This window comes from Pogoniulus pusillus, chromosome 6 (genome assembly GCF_015220805.1).
Source record: "Pogoniulus pusillus isolate bPogPus1 chromosome 6, bPogPus1.pri, whole genome shotgun sequence".
Taxonomy (NCBI): domain Eukaryota; kingdom Metazoa; phylum Chordata; class Aves; order Piciformes; family Lybiidae; genus Pogoniulus; species Pogoniulus pusillus.
In genome coordinates this window covers 44,786,577-44,805,311 of record NC_087269.1, presented here as the reverse complement: position 1 = coordinate 44,805,311, position 18,735 = coordinate 44,786,577, and the positions used below count along the sequence as shown (strand labels likewise).

General features: G+C 41.5%; 1 protein-coding gene across 14 annotated transcripts in view; it reads left to right on the top strand.

Moving 5' to 3' along the window:
• ZMIZ1 (zinc finger MIZ-type containing 1) overlaps positions 1 to 18,735 on the top strand; it is a 359,852-nt gene that overhangs the window by 224,225 nt on the left and 116,892 nt on the right. The window lies entirely within an intron of this gene.

The window sequence follows — 18,735 nt, the reverse complement described above, 5'->3', positions numbered from 1 at the left end:
CCTTTTAGAACATCAGAAAAGGAGATCTTCTTCCAAACCAATAATTCGTAGTCAACTGGTTGGATGTTAAGATTTCTTTTTCTGTTCCTTTTTAGGCTTTATCAGCTCCAAGCTTCTTTACTTACAGCTCTGTTTTGTCCCAAGTGCTCTAAGCAGAAGTGCCTTTCACATCAAGGCATATTCACTGGACTTACTGATCTATTTTTAGTATGGGAAGAGATCATTCATGTTACTAAATGTTGGATAAAAGATCTGATTATCGTCTGGGAAAACTGTGTGGAAGAGAAAACATTGTGCTGATCACAGACAGATCTTTTTGGTTTTTAATGAATTTCTAGTAGGTTTCTCTAATAGCTAATTATCACAGCTTGATTTCTTTTGCTCCTTTGCTTGTTTAAGCAACAACAAAACCCCAAACAAACAAACAACAACAAAAAAAGGATTCCCAGCTAGGAGTGCATCAAGTGAGACCTATAACTTCATTCCCTTCAAAAAGTTACCTGTTGAAAGTAGTCACACTCTCTTTCTTATGAATTCTTCCTGAACTATGCTTCAGTGTGTTAGTCAAGATGATGTTGTGAGTCTTTGGAACTGTAGCATTTTTCCTTTAGGGCTTGGCTAAGAGGATAGTCTTGAAAAACTGCTGATCCATCAGCATGTCCTGGAAAAGCTCAGTGTCAGAGTATGCTCTCTACCAGCAATCTTTTTTTTTTTTTAATATATCCTTTTTTTTTTTTTCTTTTTTAAACAACTGGAGCAGAGGAGGCTCAGGAGGGACCTTATTGCTGTCTACAACTACCTGAAGGGAGGTTGTAGCCAGGTGGGGTTGGTCTCTTCTCCCAGGCAACCAGCAACAGAACAAGGGGACACAGTCTCAAGTTGTGCTGGGGGCAGTCTAGGCTGGATGTTAGGAGGAAGTTGTTGGCAGAGAGAGTGATTGGCATTGGGATGGGCTGCCCAGGGAGGTGGTGGAGTCACCATCCCTGGAGGTGCTGAGGAAAAGCCTGGATGAGACACTTAGTGCCATGGTCTAGTTGACTGGCTAGGGCTGGGTGCTAGGTTGGACTGGATGATCTTGGAGGTCTCTTCCAACCTGCTTGATTCTGTGATTTTATGAACTCATTATTCTATCAATCTCTGCAGTTTTTGGTCTTTCCCCTGCTAGTTGATGCAATACCTGGAAAGCTGAGAAGGAGAATATGTACTCTTCTCTCAGCGTGTTCTGGAAGTTTCTCAGTCCTTTGCTTTGCTTCCCATTTCTCAGTTGCATATACAACTAACTTGTTTTCAGTTTAAATACTTGAGTTTAGTCCTACTTTAGTTTTATCATGTATACAGTTGTTTCACCAGTTATTCCAGGGATTCCATCATGCCCATCTACACTGTATTTTGTAGTGTTCTTACCACCACTGTTAAATACTTATATTTGGGGCATACCATAACACATTTTGCAAAAACAAAGTAAGGATTCACATATGAATTGTGAGAGCTGCATCTTTGAGTGTGCAGATTGAAAGACTGACTGCCAGACTGGGATTAAAAATATGAGGTCGTTTCAGACCCTCCTGGCTGGTTCTGAAAGGGTTAATTTCCACATCTGAGTGCAGTAACATTTTCTGATTTCAGAAGCAGCAGTGGCTGTGCTTCCTCTTTCAGTTTCTACAACGTGCTGAGATGGTCCTTTGCTTTTTTTTTCCTGAGAACTGTGCATCATTGAAAGCTGCCTTTCATCATTTGCTTACGTTGTTGTCAAGGATGCTTGCTTGTTGTTCTGGTATCTCTTCTTTTTTTTTCTTCTTCTCCCCATTACATCTATTGAAAGACATTTTGAACACTTCTTCTGGTCACAACGCTGCAGAAGTCCCCTGATGTAGATCTCAAATGGCATTATTTCAGTGAATAAGTGTTTTTCCCTTCCTCCTGGCTTAAGAGGAATTTACAGTGGTTTGAATTCGTTCTTCCAAGCATGATGTTAATGCTACCATAGGGATTGCTCTGGAAACAGATTTAATACATATTGTTTAGGGTCTTACATTCTGAGATATAAGAAATGGAAATGAAAACATATTTGAGTAGGCAAACACTGAGGAAAATATTTGCACCAAATCCTTCCAAGGGCCATGCACTATTAGTACCTCCTTACAGCCTAGGACAAAGCTTGTTGACTGATGTCCTGCAGGCTGAGATGCCTGGAGTGGCCTAGCAGTGGTGGCTGTCAGGCTTTGCAGCTCTGCTGTATGGAGCAGGTGGACCACCCCAGCCTGGTGTCCCTCAGGTCTGCTGGTTTGCAAAGGCAGCTGAACCACTGCACTTGGTGGTCCAGCTCCTGTTCTCTGGCAATTCCCAGCCTCAGCTTGCTCAGGGACCTGTACTGTCATGAGAGCTTTTGCTTGGACAGCTTTTTTGTATGCAATTGACCCCACACTATTTCATCCCAGTTGGTTTAAAATGTTTTGGTAGTAGCTCCCTGCTAAACTGAAGAGATGGAGGAGTGATTACAGGAGCTGCAGATGGAAGATCAGAGTACAGTCGAGAGTGGGGTGAAGCAGGGAGAGATGAGAGGATGGAGCCAGATGGGACAGCAGCCTTTACCGGTAGCACATCCTCAGCTAGGGGAAGGCAGGGGAACAGACCAAGAACTGTCAGCTCCTTAGCGTTTCCCAACCAGGATTTTTGATGCTGATGACACCGTGTTTGATGCCCTGCTTTATTGTTTTGTTTTACCATTGTTGTAACAGTTAGCTAATACAAATTGTTTTGGAGAATGCCTTGAGGCACCTGTGTGGCATAAAAGTATGAAGAAGTTACCGTGTGGGCTTTTAAACGATGATTTAATGACTCTGCTTTTTGTCTTGGCTTTCTGGCGTTTGTACCTGAAATAATAGCTGTACCTCTTTCATCCCTCTAGCCCGTTCTGCTGCATCTGGGCTGCTGCCTCAGCAGGAGTTCAAATACAGCCTTTCCCACCCTGAAGACAAATGACAAAGCCTTTGAAAGTATATATCTCTTTCAGTGACAGCTGCTCCCCAAACCTTCCACGGCAAATTCCTTTGCCTTCTTGTGACACCTGAAAGGAACGGCCCAGCAGGTTAGCTGGCTGCTCATTTGCTTTGAACTACAGCAACCTCAGCAGCTCTTAGTCTATGAGCGCAGGGGTGGTTGCGTGTGCCCGTTCACTTCCTTAAGCCTCAAGAAGGCATCTTTCTGAGCAGTGCTTGCTTGGACCTTTTCTGAGCATATTAGCTACTTTTGTCCTTCGTGTAGAGGATTCTGAGTGATCTGGTAGCTTTATTTTAAGGTCAAGTGAAACAGTTCACCGATCAGAGTGTTTATTTAAAAAAAAAAAAAAGAGAGAGACTCGTTTTCTGTGCTCAAACTTTGGGCGCTTTAAGATGCTTTATCGAGCTGTTGAGCTTCATTGCTCTTGTAGATACTTTTGCTTTTGTCAGGAGGCCAAGCTGAGGCCAGACAAGGGGACAACAGGATGAGATCATACAGGGAGCTTTGTCAGAAAAGGACAGTGTTTGGTGTCTCTGTAAAGAGAGAGGAGGAGGAAAGAGCCTGAGGGCAGAAACAGAGCAGGAAAGGTACTTTAGCAATCACTGAGAAGCTACAACAAGCAAATGCTGTGATGGCTTGGACGGGCAGCTAAGTGTTAGATCATAGAATCATAGAATCAACCAGGTTGGAAGAGACCTCCAAGATCACCCAGTCCAACCTAGCACCCAGCCCTATCCAGTGAACTAGACCATGGCACTAAGTGCCTCATCCAGTCTTTTCTTGAAGACCCCCAGGGACGGTGCCTCCACCACCTCCCTGGGCAGCCCATTCCAATGGGAAATCACTCTCTCTGTGAAGAACTTCACAGCAACGCCTTTATGATACTGCTTTATTTTCAATACCTTAGGCTCTGACTGATATTTTGATTTTGCTTCTCAAGAGCAGTATTCCTTAATAATCTTAATTTTAGGTGAAGCTGAAAATAAAACATTGTGATCTTTAAGGGTTTTACATTAGGTAATCACCTTGAATCGTAACGTTAACCATTAAATAATGACTGCTCTTAGTGGATATTGTGCCAAAACTGTGAGTAAATTGGATCTTGGGTTAACAAAGGTGGTTGTGGTGAGAGTACTGTCAAATGATGATGGTAAAACATCACTGGACAAAATACTGAGACCTAAGGCATGACCCAGTCAGGGCAGGCAATCTAACAGGTTTTACTGCCTTGTTTCAAAGCAGTACTTATAGACTGAGCAAAGTGCAGTTTCGTGTATCATCAAATCAAACTTAGAGAAATGAGAGAAGAGAAAAAAGTGAGGCTGCAGTATGAAAATGAGGAAAAAGGTAGAAAATAAGGATAACATCTAGATTATGGAGGACTGTAAGACTAGATGAACATTTTTGCCTAGATTTCCAGCAATAATGTTCACGTTGTGCGTGGAGACAATGCAGACAGAGGCAGCTACAACATTTACAAGCATAGAATGGAATTTACTACAGCCAAAGCTGATGGCATCCTTCCAGCTTGAAGGGACTAAATGATCGACATGCCTGCATTTGGAAATAGCATTGGAATTGTCAGTCTCATGGCTCACCCCAGAGATTCTCAACAAGTCAGTGCAGTCAGAATGGTCTGGTGCTGACTGGAGAAGAAATAGAAACAGACACAGGCTTAGGAAGGTGGCAGGTGAGAGTGAGTAGCCAGCCTTAAGAGAGCAGAGTAGAAGAGCTCAGCTTGGGTTGCGCATGGATAGAAATGTGAGCGGAGTTATGAAGTGTGTATAAATGCTAACAAATAAAGAACTTAAACCAAGGAGGGCAGCGAGTCCACAGGACAGTGATGGCACAGAAAATATGCAGGTGTAAACTGAATAAACTGTCCAAAATAAATGGGAAATTCTGAACTGTTAGGGCAGCTGCATTTGGAGAATGTTTTCAACTAGAGTGACTGCAGAGAGGGAGGGGATGGAGGAAAGGAGAATGGAAAATCCAACTGCCTTTTTAAGGATAAAAGGAAATAAACATATTCAACTGACTGTGTAACATGATCCCTGATTAGTTGGAAGCTGGTTAAAAACCTTCTCTGTAGTCCTGTATTCTTGTTACCTTGCTATGCTTGGCAATTAGAGTTAGTGTCCTAAAACTGTCCAGGTGACACTTATAAAAACCTCATTATCTTTTACCTTCTGAGACAGCTTTTGATGCAGAAGCTGACTACATTTCAGGTGATCTGTAGGTTTCCTTTCCAGCTCTTAGCACAGGTTCTCACTGTGTGCTGTCCTGCACTTTGCTCTCTGGTTTTGTAGTTCCATATTTTTGAAGCAAGGGTAATAATACACCTTCTATCTCTCTGCTACTTGTCTGCCTTGATTAAATTCAACATGACGCAGGACAGAAGTTACCACTTCCCCTGTAGTGCATGGTTTCTGCTGGAACATTTATGCTTAGTAACTGTATGTATAAAATAATTCTTTTTGGAACATATATTGGCAAGCTATGCCTAAGACTCTTTCCTAAAGATTTATAGTATGTATACTACAGAAAATGAATTCCTAATTGACTCTCAGTTCATTCAGATTGTAGGGTTAGCTTCCTTTGTTTCTTTGTTTCCCTTTGACCGAAGGGGTAGCACAGTCAGTGCTGTTGCTTTGTAGTAAGCAGCACTAATGCATATCTGTAGTGTGTAACAGCCACATTTCCACTTACTACAGAAAAGGGGGTCACACGGGAGACACGTTGGACCTTGGCCGTGTGTCTTACCCATGAGTTTACACAGAACAATACTGTAAAAGACATGCAGTTTGGAGAATTATATCATGTATAGTGAACCTCTTTGAGATTGGCTGGCACATGTCAGGCTTGTCAGGAGTCAGCTCTGAAACACCTGCACCATCTAAAGAGCCCTCAGAATGAGAGATGCTCTTCTGCACTGGGGCTTGCTTTTTCCAGCTGTTCTTCTTCCCTTTCTCAAGCTGCTTGCTGATGCATTTGGTCTGCCTTCTACTTTTAGAAGAAATGTGATTATACTTGTGCTTGACTCAATATGAGTTTTAGGGCCTTGTGACATGTCTACTTATTGTTTTGCTGGAATGGAAATTGACTTCTGTTTTGGCATTCACTTCTCTGCTGTACTCCTCAGTACTGCTCTCTATAAGAGAGGTTGCACAGCTGAGCTGCTACTTCTTTATTCTGTGCAGCCAGACTATCAGGTGGTTTATCTGGCCTGTTTTCTGATATTTGACAGGTCCCTGTTACCATGGTGCTGATTCTGACTTCGACAGATGTAGCAATAAAACTCTGTTGCCAGATTGGAACCTTTTTGCACTGGTGCCTTTGCTGTAGCACTTAGGAAAATTGCATTTACAGCAGCAAGCAAGATCTGCTGCTTTCTTAGGCTGTGCCATAGATTTTCATGAGGTTGGTACTTAGCCAAATGCTCACTGTGCTGTGGATTTGAGGTGTTGAGTGCATTAGTCCCTCATGCAGTTCCTGGCCAGTATCTTTTCCTAGTGTACACAACACGCTGTCATTTGGACTGATACTGGCATGCTCCAGAGATTTTCTTTTGATTTCTATTGTTTTCTGTCTTCTGCTTCATGGATCCTGTATTTGCTGAGAGCAACTGAAATTGTGGTGATAGAGACAGACTAGAGCTTCATCTTGGTATGAATGTTGGTGTTTTCTGTTGTTTTGAGTAACATACCCGTCCCTCTGAGCATGAGGTAAGTCACAAGTGGATAGGAAGAAGAGAGGCAGCTACGAAAGAAGAAAGCAAACTCTTCAGAATGGCACTTGCCCTTTACAAGTTACCTTTTCTCAGCTTACAACATGCAGCCCTGAACATGCTACCTTTTGAGCTGCAGTGCATCCTAATGTATTTTCCTGTCAGTGCTCTTTTATCAGCCTGTGTGTCTTGGAGGCATTCAAAAGAAATTCATGAGTCATCCAACTATGAGACCAATAACAAAGCAACTTCCACGTGGATTGGTAGCCTTTTTTTGCTGCTGAAGGGCTGAACAACTAAAGCATAGACTGTGAACAGATTGGATCATCACACTTCAGGACAGCACATTCACTTCCTAAATTCAATTGGGATTCTATTGGCCAAATTTTGAGATCCTTATTTCTTAATTCCTGGAAGTTCATTTGCAGCATCTAGTCCACCCTTCAAGGGTAGTTCTTGCTTTGAGTACTCCAGACATGACACTCTGTGAAACGCACTGCTTAGTAGACAAGATGTTACAGGTAGTTCTCCTTAAAAAGAGAGATGTCCATGCTGAGAAGTCTTACCAAGTAAGTTTTGTCTTTTTTAATGCTCATGTTCCAGTACACCTGTTAATGTATGCCACTGGCAAGGTATTTATGTAAGTGATTAAAATACATTCATTTAAATATCAGTTGAAGAATAATCAAAGAATACTTTGTATTAGTCTTTGTGCCTCTCCATGAGAGGGAATTCAGAGAGATAGACCAGAGAGTAACCAGTGCTACAGGCTGGGGACAGAGTGGCTGGAGAGCAGCCAGGAGGAAAGGGACCTGGGGGTACTGGTAGATAGTAGGCTGAAAATGAGCCAGCAGTGTGCCCAGGTGGCCAAGAGAGCCAATGGCATCCTGGCCTGCATCAGGAACAGTGTGGCCAGCAGGACAAGGGAGGTTATTCTGCCCCTGTACTCAGCACTGGTCAGGCCACACCTTGAGTGCTGTGTCCAGTTCTGGGCCCCTCAATTCAAGAGAGATGTTGAGGTGCTGGAAGGTGTCCAGAGAAGGGCAACAAAGCTGGTGAGGGGCCTGGAACACAAAGCCTATGAGGAGAGGCTGAGGGAGCTGGGGTTGTTTAGCCTGGAGAAGAGGAGGTTCAGGAGGGACCTTATTGCTGTCTACAACTACCTGAAGGGAGGCTGTAGCTAGGTGGGGTTGGTCTCTTCTCCCATTCAACCAGCAACAGAACAAGGGGACACAGTCTCAAGTTGTGCCAGGGGAAGTATAGGCTGGATGTTAGGAGGAAGTTCTTCACTTTGTGAAGTGAAGTGATTTCCCATTGGAATGGGCTGCCCAGGGAGGTGGTGGAGTCACCATCCGTGGAGGTGTTCAAGAAAAGATTAGGCACTTAGTGCCATGGTCTGGTTGACTGGCCAGGGCTGGGTGCTAGATTGGACTGGATGATCTTGGAGGTCTCTTCCAACCTGATGATTCTATGAAATGGATTTAGAGCTAGCTGTTAAGTAATGTGTAGCCCAAACAAATGCAGTCTTGTTCCTTACAGTGTGTGCTGTTTTTCTGAGCCGTTCGATAGAGGTTAGTATGTTCATGTGTGATAAGGTTCCCAGATAGTTTCCATTTTAAGTATTCTATTTTGTCTCTACTTGCTTAGGTTTCAGTAACACGTGTAAAGTAAACCATCAGATTTGCTTTCCTCCTCAGGTTTTATTTTTGGATAGTCTGATTGAAACTGCAAGGATATTTATATCTCATTATGAACTTTTATGAGTATCCTAATAAATCCATACTTCCTTTATTCCTAACACATCTGGATATGCTAAATTGTGCTTTGTAGCACATGACTTGAATAAATGGCAGAAATACCATTTTGCTGAAAAAACCCACACCAAAAAAACAGAAGCCATGAAGTTCAGTAGCTTAATAATTACAAAAAGGTGTGCATACCAAACTAGAAGCTTAAGATGTTTTGAATCTTGCTTGTGTGACAAATCAATGATGGCAAAGATGTCTCTGCTTCTGTAAGATGCCTCAATAGATGTTATTTGGGCTGGGGCCCATAGGGTGCTGGAAGGAAGAAACTATCAAGTGTTAAAATGCCTGGATATCATGCAGTCCTAAGGAAATCTGCTTGACTCTTTTATCTCTCTGTAGAGTAGGTATCTCTTCTGTACCCATGCTTTGTTGTTGTGAATATTTGCTTTTTTCTGTGCACTGCTACAGAGAACCAGTGTTTCTTTGTATTTTGTATGAACAGAGTATCTGCTTGACTTGAGAGATTCACTGTCATCAAAATTTAAAGTCACAGCATTTCATGTAGAAAGTTAGCTTCTGCAGAATAGGTAATCAAACCAGTGGTTAAATGCAACCCTCTTCAATGTAGTCCTTATTTCATTGGAAAATGCCTACGTTTGAAGTGTGCTAGAATTACTCATGTTAGTGGACAGAACAAGCCAGAGACTTTAAAATGCTGTCTGCATGGTTTCCCAAAGCCCTTTTTAGGGCTCTGTAGGTTCAAAGCTCTAGTCACAGACATCAATCCCTAGTTTCAGGTTCCTAGCCTGGTTTAAAATGTGCATCTTCTAAATCAAGCCCTCACACAAAATGTAAATTTAAAGAGTTTTAAAGGCAAATGTAACTCACTTGGTTTTGAACTCAGTAACAGAAGCCTGAACGAGGGCTGCTCCTGAGGAGATGAATTGAACACTGAACATCTGCCTACAAAGCATAGTATTTGTTTCTTATGTGTTAGTCTCCCCTATGATTGCTTAGTGAGACTCAAATGGCATTAATCTTGGTCACGCTGGAAGATACTGTCTTTCTATCATAGAAACAACCAAGAAATCAAATGATTCAGTTTATTTACTACAGAATCAGTTTCAATTAAGAGAAAGAAATAGTTCTCAGTGAGAAAAAATTACTCATTGCTGGTCTAAAATGCGACTGGGAGATGTAAATAGTTGGACATTTAGAACAGTTGCTTTCTTGCTGTGGGAACGTTGGAGTGCTCTTAGTGGTCCTTGAAAAGACAGATACTACTGCAAGCAGTAAGAGAGTTTTGCTTTAGAGGTCTTCTAGTATTACAGCCAAACAGTCATTTCAAATAATTAGCAGTATCTATAGTGACTGTAAAGTGACCAAACAAGTAACGGGATACTGGAGTGGTGTCACTGTTAGGCTTTACAGGGCAGTGGATTGTTTTTAACTTCTGATTTTAAATTTTATTCAATTTAGCTAAATATACAACTTATACCTAGGCTGAACATCATTGTGAGCTGTAAAAAGGTAAGACTGATGTGTGGCAACTGCCAGAACAGAAGAATGACAACACTTTGTTCAAAGCTAAGTGAAGTTCTTTCATCTTCTTTCAGTATGTGGAAAAATCAGTTGGTAAAGATGGAGTTTTTAGAGGAAATTCTGTGTTCGTTTGATTCTTTGCAGCCAATTGTTGCACCTAGCTCACAGGAGTGGAGAAAGAAGGCAGAGAAGTTCTTCAACCAAGGCAGGGACAATATTGTATGGTAACTGCCACTCAAGGAGTCTCTTGCCTCTGAACTGCTCTCAGCTCTATCAAGACAATTGTGTGAAGTTGTAGGATTTGGGAACTGATCTGCCTCTTACCTCTTTTGTGTAATTTTCCTTTTGTTCTCTGGGAACCTCCTATGCTCCAGCATATGTAGGTTAGTGTGGGAGAGCCTGAATCTTAGGGTTAAAAATAAAAATTATAGGATGAAAAATCCAAGGAAACCAAATCAAAGTAATGGGAATGGGATAATGAAGTTTTATCAGATCTGCAGGTAATACTGTGGCATGTGCAAGTTAATAAGCAAGTAGTACTCCCACAATTAAAAACACTGTCCAGAGAAGGGCAATGAAGCTGGTGAAGGGCCTGGAACACAAAGCCTATGAGGAGAGGCTGAGGGAGCTGGGGGTGTTTAGCCTGGAGAAGAGGAGGCTCAGGGCAGACCTCACTGCTCTCTACAACTACCTGAAGGGAGGTTGTAGCCAGGTGGGGGTTGGTCTCTTCTCCCAGGCAACCAGCAACAGAACAAGGGGACACAGTCTCAAGTTGTGCCAGGGGATGTCTAGGCTGGATGTTAGGAGGAAGTAGTTGGCAGAGAGAGTGATTGGCATTGGAATGGGCTGCCCAGGGAGGTAGTGGAGGCACCGTCCCTGGAGGTGTTCAGGAAAAGCCTGGCTGAGGCACTTAGTGCCATGGTCTAGATGACTGGCTAGGGCTGGGAGCTAGGTTGGACTGGATGATCTTGGAGGTCTCTTCCAACTTGCTTGATTCTGTGATTCTATGATTTTTTTCCTACATCTCTTTCAACCTTGTAAGTCAACCCCCATAAGTCAGCCTATCTTAGCAAACTAAACAGTTTGAAGAGGATTGTATTAGTTCTGTCACTTCATGCATGTTGTTTTAATAATCAACTGTTGCAGTCTTATTCTGTTCTTGGATCTCCAAATGCACTCATGAGTTAGATGGATGGTCAATTGCTTTCTCTCATCAGCTTTCTCTTCAGTGTAATTTGAGACTGTATCTTATATTCCCTCCCCCCAAAATGTTCTTTTGAAAGCAGAACTTCACATGTGTGCCAACAGTTCTTGATTAAATGGAGATCTCATCACATGCCCCCAGTGGTAAATAGGGTTTCTGAAAACTCATGATTTCAATGAGGGTTTCGTGCTTTCTTTCAAAGACCTTTTGGTATTTTGGCTATGTATTTGCTAGTACAATTAATGAAAACTGCATAACGAATCCTTTGCTCTTCCAGCTTCTTTTGGTGTGTAGCTCAGGCATCTGACAGTCATTCTGTTACCAGTGAACCCTAGTGCAGTGAAGTTGTCCCACCTTATGTCGCAGGGTCAGGAAACTCTGAAGTGAGCTTTATAAGTGAGGATTGTGATAGACAGGAGAGAGCCTTTAAAAGTAGTGCACTTGGAGGTTCCTTATTTTTTATTTCAAGTAACTCTTTCTGCAATGTTTTCCACAGTGAACTCACTTCATGATTCTCCTTCTGTTTTCCTCTTCCATCTCTACTTTTGTGTCCTTTGAAATTCACCTTTAGCTGTGCCTGCAGTTAATAGTGGCTGTCATGTATTCCGTGTTTTAAAGGGCCGTAAACACAGAAGAATGGGCATATTTAAGATGCTATCTGTGTGCTGAATACAATTGCATGGGCATGTTAAAAGACATCAAAATTTTCCCTAGAGGTATTCAGCTGAGCAGCCTGGCAGGATTTGGGGCTTTGATCTTGTAGCTTTGCTCTGCTGTGGAGGCCCCTAGCTGTCTTCTGACCTCTCGGATTTGAACTGTTATTTCTGTTGTCTGGAGCAGCGGTTTTCATGTCCTCTGCATTCTTCCTGTCCTCTGCTTTCTTCATGTCATTGTCTTTTTCTTTTCTCTCTCCTTTTTTTTTTTTTTAATTCCATTTAATGCTTTATTATTTTATGTTTGTTTTTACTTGACTTGAAAATAGCCCAGATATTGGGACTTAAATGCTGTCATTCAAATGAACAAATAAGACATTTACAACAGGCTCAAACAGCAGTGAAAGCTACTGCCCATGTAAGATTAATTTCTCTTTGAAGTAGCTGCTTCCTTGTAAATTTTCATGTATAATATATGGAGCACAACTTTTTATTTACAGAAATGGAGAAGTTTTGTGGTTTGTTATTTAATCGGATTTAGAAAAACTAGAGCACCCTATTTACAGTATGAGTGAAGTAACTATTCTTCCATTGCACTTCAGTCGTCAAATTGACATTAGTCAGGAAAGCACTTAACTCCATGCTTATTTTTTGAGATGTGCTTAGCCTCTTTGCAGATTGTGAGTGAGGATGAGTTGTTCAAGTGCATTCCTGAATCAGAACCTTAGCACTAATCTTTCAGTCGCTGCAAAGAATAAATGAGGGGCAAAGACAAAGGGCCAAATTAAAGTCAACGAGATTCTATTCAGATGGGCTCTGCTTCAGCAAGCACATATCTAATTATAAGCACACAAGTAGTCTCACTGACGTCAGAGTTAATTAAACTGCTTAAATTTAGGCACATGCTTAAACTCTTTGCTGAATCAGTGTTTTTGCATCAACAAATAATAGGAGAGCATAACTGGTCCGAAGCACGGAAGGAGTTTAAGCCTCCCCTTTCCTCTTGTCAGTTCTTCTGAGGTCTGCCTGCTGGCATTTTGAGTTGTAATGGTGAACAATTGTGTCAGTGTGTTAAAGTTTCTTAAGAGTGTTGGCTAACAGTACCTCAAGCATGAGCAAGTCTGTGCTCAATGCAGTAATCTTTTCAGCTTCATTTTTCCTGATGCCACTGTCACAATTGATGTCTCTGTCCAGTCTCCAAAAGCCAAATTAGTAACTCATTTTCATAACAAGACCAAAAATTAAGTAAGTACATAGACAGAAGTGTTAACTGAGGAATGCCTGTCATACAGAAGAAGGTTTGATTCCTTTGGTTTCATGGATTACTTCATTTTTTTTGGTCATAAATAAATGACCCCTTATTTGTTGGTCTTGAATAATTAAGAGCCTTCTAAGAATTTCCCCTGTAGAAATACCAAGAACATGATCCTTCTTATACAGAAACACCCATGTGGGAATTTCAGCCACATTTCATAAATGAGCTGGGTCTGGTTGTGAACTTCTAACTATGTTCCTTGCCTAAATAACATAGTAAAGCTGCCCTGGTTTACCAGGGAGGGATTAATCAGGGAGGTGTGCTGCAAAAGATCAGGTTTCTTCCACTTGGTAAAATTCACGCCATGGGGACTTAGAGGCCACAAAGGAAGTTAATAAAGTTATCAAAAGCAGTTAAGCTCAAAAAAGAAAACCAGGCAAGAGAGCTAAATAAATCTAGACTTGTCTATTAAAAGGTGCATTTTTGTTCATTTGTACATTATCTACTAATTACCATTCTCTGGTAATTGCCAAAGTCCAAAGCTTAAATTTAATCATCTTCCTGTAGATGCCAGAAAATGACATGTATTCATTTATATATTCATATCTTTGTGGGTTTAAAGAAACCCAAAAATTACCTTCCACCCTTCTGGCTTCTGCATCAATTTCATCTGTTATGACTAAAAGCTGTTGCTTTTGGAAAAGTGCTTTGTTACCTGCACAGGCTTCCTCCATAGACAATACTTAACCTTTGAATCAGTATTTGTCTGTATCATGTAATGTGTTCTATGCCAGTTAGCAGCTATAATCACAATCCAAGGCAGCATAGTTGTAACAGATGGCTTCTAACTTATATCAGAGCTTTGGCTTCACTTGGTTCCCTTTGGTAGGTAAGGTAAAGAGAGAGAGGGATAAGCCGTTTGAACAGTGAATGAGGAGCAGTTCTCTAACAAGAGAGCTGGGATACTGTCAGGGACAAACCATCAGCATTCCTCTGTTGGGTATCTCCCACCTTATCCTCCTTTCTCCCATAGCAGCTCATCATCCTGCTCATCAAGAATGTAACCCGTAGAGTGTCAGAGCAGCTACTGCAACTGCTCAAGTTGTGTCTGTGGAAATTAGAGAAAGGAAGAAACCCATCATGCAAGCAGCTTCCTCGTGAATAAACTGTAAAATGTCTTTTTTGCTAGTCAAAGTAGAAGAAAAACCCATCTGGAGCATTTTTAACATCTTTTTTTGTAAAGTATTCCTCAAATGCATCCTATATATCTCCTTAAGATGACAGTTTAATTTTTTAAGCCAGCATATTCCTTTACTCATTCTCTTAGATTGTGTCTTTGTCATATCTTCATCTTTTGCATACTATATCTGAAATGTTCATCGTGATTACAAAAGGATGAAAGTGGGGGCACAGTAATTTTATACACAGGAGCTGTCTCAATAAATAGCAAATTACAGTGGAAATTGTAATAAAATCACCTTAACTGGGCAGATTTAGTTATGCTTTGAGCATGCTACCAGAGGTCTTCTTGAGTTATAACTGGGGCTTCACTGAAGGCTTGTCTGGGTTTTTTTTTCCACATCCAGCTAACTGGATTTCCACTCTTAGTTACTTTTGATGCTTCATAGAGCTAGCTAGTGGCTGGTAGAGCAATCATGCAATCTCTTGTTTGCATGAGGACTTGCAAATCTTTGTTTGGAAGCATCTTAATAAAAAAAAGGAGAGTATATGAAATCAGTCATCTGCTGATCACTAGAAACAGTCAGGAGAAAATCCATTTCCCACCCTCCATTCTTATTATCATCTTTCCTTTTCTGGGCTTGCTGCTAAGGGACAGTTGAGAACAAGTGGTATGATCTGTATTTCATACATTGCAAGAGCATGAGGCAGACTGCAGACTCTAAGAAACAACTCAACTCTTAAGTGCTTGTGGCAAGCAACCAGCCAAAGTGCCTGGATATGCAGAGTCTCCCACTGTCACTAAATAGTTGTCTCGTTCAAAAAGCTCATCACAGGTTCTTATTAGAGAAACTGAAGTGGAGTATCTCCAGAAAACACTGTTTTCTGACCTGTAGAGCTGTTACCTTCAGGGCAGAGCAAAGCAGGATGTGTGCCTCACTACTGAGTGTGACATTTTTGTCCTTAAAATAGATCGGTTCAGATCGGCACCCTCCATGGGTATATAATATTCACTCAGGTCCTGATTTCCAGAGCTTTTCAGTAGCTGGGTATGCCAGATGGAATGCTGAAGCCCCTAAACTGGGCCAATAAAGTGAAAAAGGAGGAAGGGAAGTACCTCGCTGTGTTTTCATTTGCTGTAGTACAGAAAATGTTTCCTGAAGGGTGGTTGTGGCCAGGGGGAGGTTGCTTTCTTCTCTCAGGTGGCCAGCTCCAGAACAAGAGGACACAGCCTCAGGCTGTGCCAGGGGAAATTTCGGCTCGAGGTGAGGAGAAAGTTCTTCACTGAGAGAGTCATTGGGCACTGGAATGGGCTGCCTGGGGGGGTGGTGGAGTCGTCGTCCCTGGGGCAGTTCAGGGCAAGGTTGGATGTGGCACTTGGTGCCATGGTCTAGCCTTGGGCACTGTGGTAAAGGGTTGGACTTGATGATCTGTGAGGTCTCTTCCAACCTTGGTGATACTGTGATACTGTGGAAAGCTTTATTTGAGCATGTTGAGATCAGAGGTGATTAATCCACTTAGTGGATCCCCTGTTAATACAAAGTGGCTGCACAAATCTATGTTTAACTAAGGTTCTTCTCTACCTCTTCAGTTTACATGGCTAGGAGTTACTGTGTTCTTAGCCTCAAGTATGTTCTGCAGCATAACAAATCTCGTACCTGAATAGCACTCTTTCAGTGGCACATTCGGTTTGGTCACAGAGTCGCATAGAGGTCTCACTAAATCCTTTTGCCTGTGGACTTCTCCGATCACATCTTAAGTCAGTCGAGGTCCTGATAAGTCTTGCAGTGTTTTGAACGACTGCATTGGTTTTTGATGTCGAGGAAGACATGTTTGCCTTCATATTTCCCTGGGAAAGAGCTGACATGCTATTTCAGCTTAAAGCAGCACAAAGAGCCATGTCAGATCCCCTTAGAAGTGCTAAGAAGACACAGTGGGAAGTGGAAACTGTAACAGTACAGTTCCGCAAGGTAAACGGCATAGGGAAATAGGAATGTCTGAGGCAGGTGAACGCAAACGCTTGTGTTGATCCCAGTCATCTGCACAGAGAACACTTCTAGTTGAAGATCTATTCAAATTAGCTATGGGACTAACCTTTTCTGTTTGCTTGTCATCTCAGAGAACTGTTTGCTTGTCTTTTGGGGATGGAGAGAAGGAAAGAGAAATCATTGTGTTACAGAGAAGATAATGCTCCTCACTTTAAATCACCTACTGCTGCTTCAACCCTACTGACCTTTAGTACTAGAAGAAAGTCGTGGAAACTCTAACTTCTGAGCTGAGGAAACACATCCTTCACATTAATAAAAAGGGTTGGACTTGATGATCTGTGAGGTCTCTTCCAACCTTGGTGATACTGTGTGTAATAAGGAATTTTCCACAACAAATTGCAATGAGAGCTTTGGAGTTCTTCCATTGGAAAGAATTATACTAATTGTTTTGCCATCATAAAATGGCTAATAGGGGCTCCTTCCCCACATCCCCCTTTTTTCAGGTCAGTGTGGCACATTCCAATTTGTGTTTGCTTCGAGGCACAGGAGGAATCCCTTAAGGAGGGGGAGGGTTGTTTTATCATGCTGGAGTGCACAAGCAATAAGCCTTTTGCTTTCTTCACATATCTCAGTTTCAGAGTAGTCAGGAGGACTCTGGATTCCCCCCTACGCACTCCAAAATGCTGCATTCTTTGTTTTTCCACCACAAATGAACTGAAACCTATAATCTCTGTACTGAGCAGAAGTGATTCAAACAGTATGGAACAGATGGTTTTGAAGCTGCCAAAGATGGAATCTTTTGCTGTTTTGTTTCTTCTGAAACAATGATGTTAGTTCCTGAGTCAGCTTTGAGTGGGCCATCATAACTCGTCAGAGAGCAGAGTTTCTCTGTCTTTGACTTTTTGATTGAATCAATTAATTAATTGGTTTGGGTGGGATTTTTTGCCTCCTTTAAAAGAGATCTGTGTATGCTACAAATAGAGGTAATGCATTATTTTTCTGGAGGACAAACATGGAAGTTTTCCACAGAGGTTTTAACTGTTCTTGTTTGTTTGTTTTCTCTTGGAATTTTTACTGCTTGTGTTTGGGTATGTTCCTTGAAGGTGAAGACCATGTTGCAGTTTGTAGTACTTCGAGATGAAGACAGCACAGTAGTTTGAAATGGTATGTGGTTTTGGTTCTCAAGTTTGGCAGTCTATACACGTTGACTTGTACTGAGAAGTTTCTATACAATCTCATAAAGCTGTCAGCATCAGGTGTGCTGTTCCTGCAGTTCCAGAGGAGCAGATGCCTTCCATAGAAGGCTTAAGACCAGGGGCCTTGCAAACAATATGGGATGTTGTGAAGCAGCTTCTTCCTCTTTCAAGCTACCTTTATTCTGGGGGATGGGGCAGGGTGTTTTGTAGCTTTTTTCCTCTTCCCTTAAAGCTATAGCCTATAGTTTGGATCAAGGAAGATTTGTATTATCAAGCCAAAGCAAGTCAGCTACATAAGGGGATGTATGATGATAGAACAGACCATATTGGTCTCTAGTCTTTCCTTCTGCTATTGGGCCACTCTGGGAGTTTTTAAACAGTTTTAGAGATTGCTTTTGTCAATCTAGAAAAATACTTATCAGTCACTTAAAATTTTCACAAAGCCTTGTGATTTTTCTCTTGTTATATAAACCTTGCTTGAACTAAGCCATGACCATCCTGTTGTCTTGATCCTAACTAAGTTTAAATTCTCAAATAATAAACTGCCTAGTGAAATAACATTTATTTTTATGCTTTTGATAATGCAAAAAGTTTATGTTCAAGTTGAGAAATAGAATTATTTGTGTGTGTAGCACACTAACAAATTACTTCTAAAAAGAAGGGTATCAAAACCAAGCTCCACTTGTGTTTGTACTTAAGTATGCTCTGTATTTTGCCAAGGTTTGCAGTCTAAAATTACAACTTTGGAATTTTATTCACTCTCTGGTTTCTTAGGTGATGCTCTGTGTAAGCAAAGCAGGTTTGAAAAATGCAGTGAAATTGCATATTCTGTTTTCCTCTCCCACTGTGGTAGCTACCCATGTAGAAAACACTTAGCTGAATACTCTTATCTAGGCTCTTCTGTGAAGTAAAGAACCTGGCCTCTAAAAGATGTAGCTGGAAATAACAAGGTAGTCCAGTTGCTCAAGTCTGGGGAGTACCATCAGCAATGCTGCTGCAATTTAGAGACTTAAATTCTGAAGCGCTGGTCCCCTGGCACTTCTAGTGGATGACTTGTGCTGTTCTATGTGCTACAGGTGTATTCATTAAACCTGAGTTACTGCAATACACTTGAGGCCCACTAGGACTGAGTAATGTTTCATCTTCTAAATATTTACTCTTTTGCTTTGTTTCCATAAGGCTTGAAAATAAATTGGTTCTTATTCTCTGGTTTTTTTTGCCTTTGGAGGTATTCAGTGTCTCT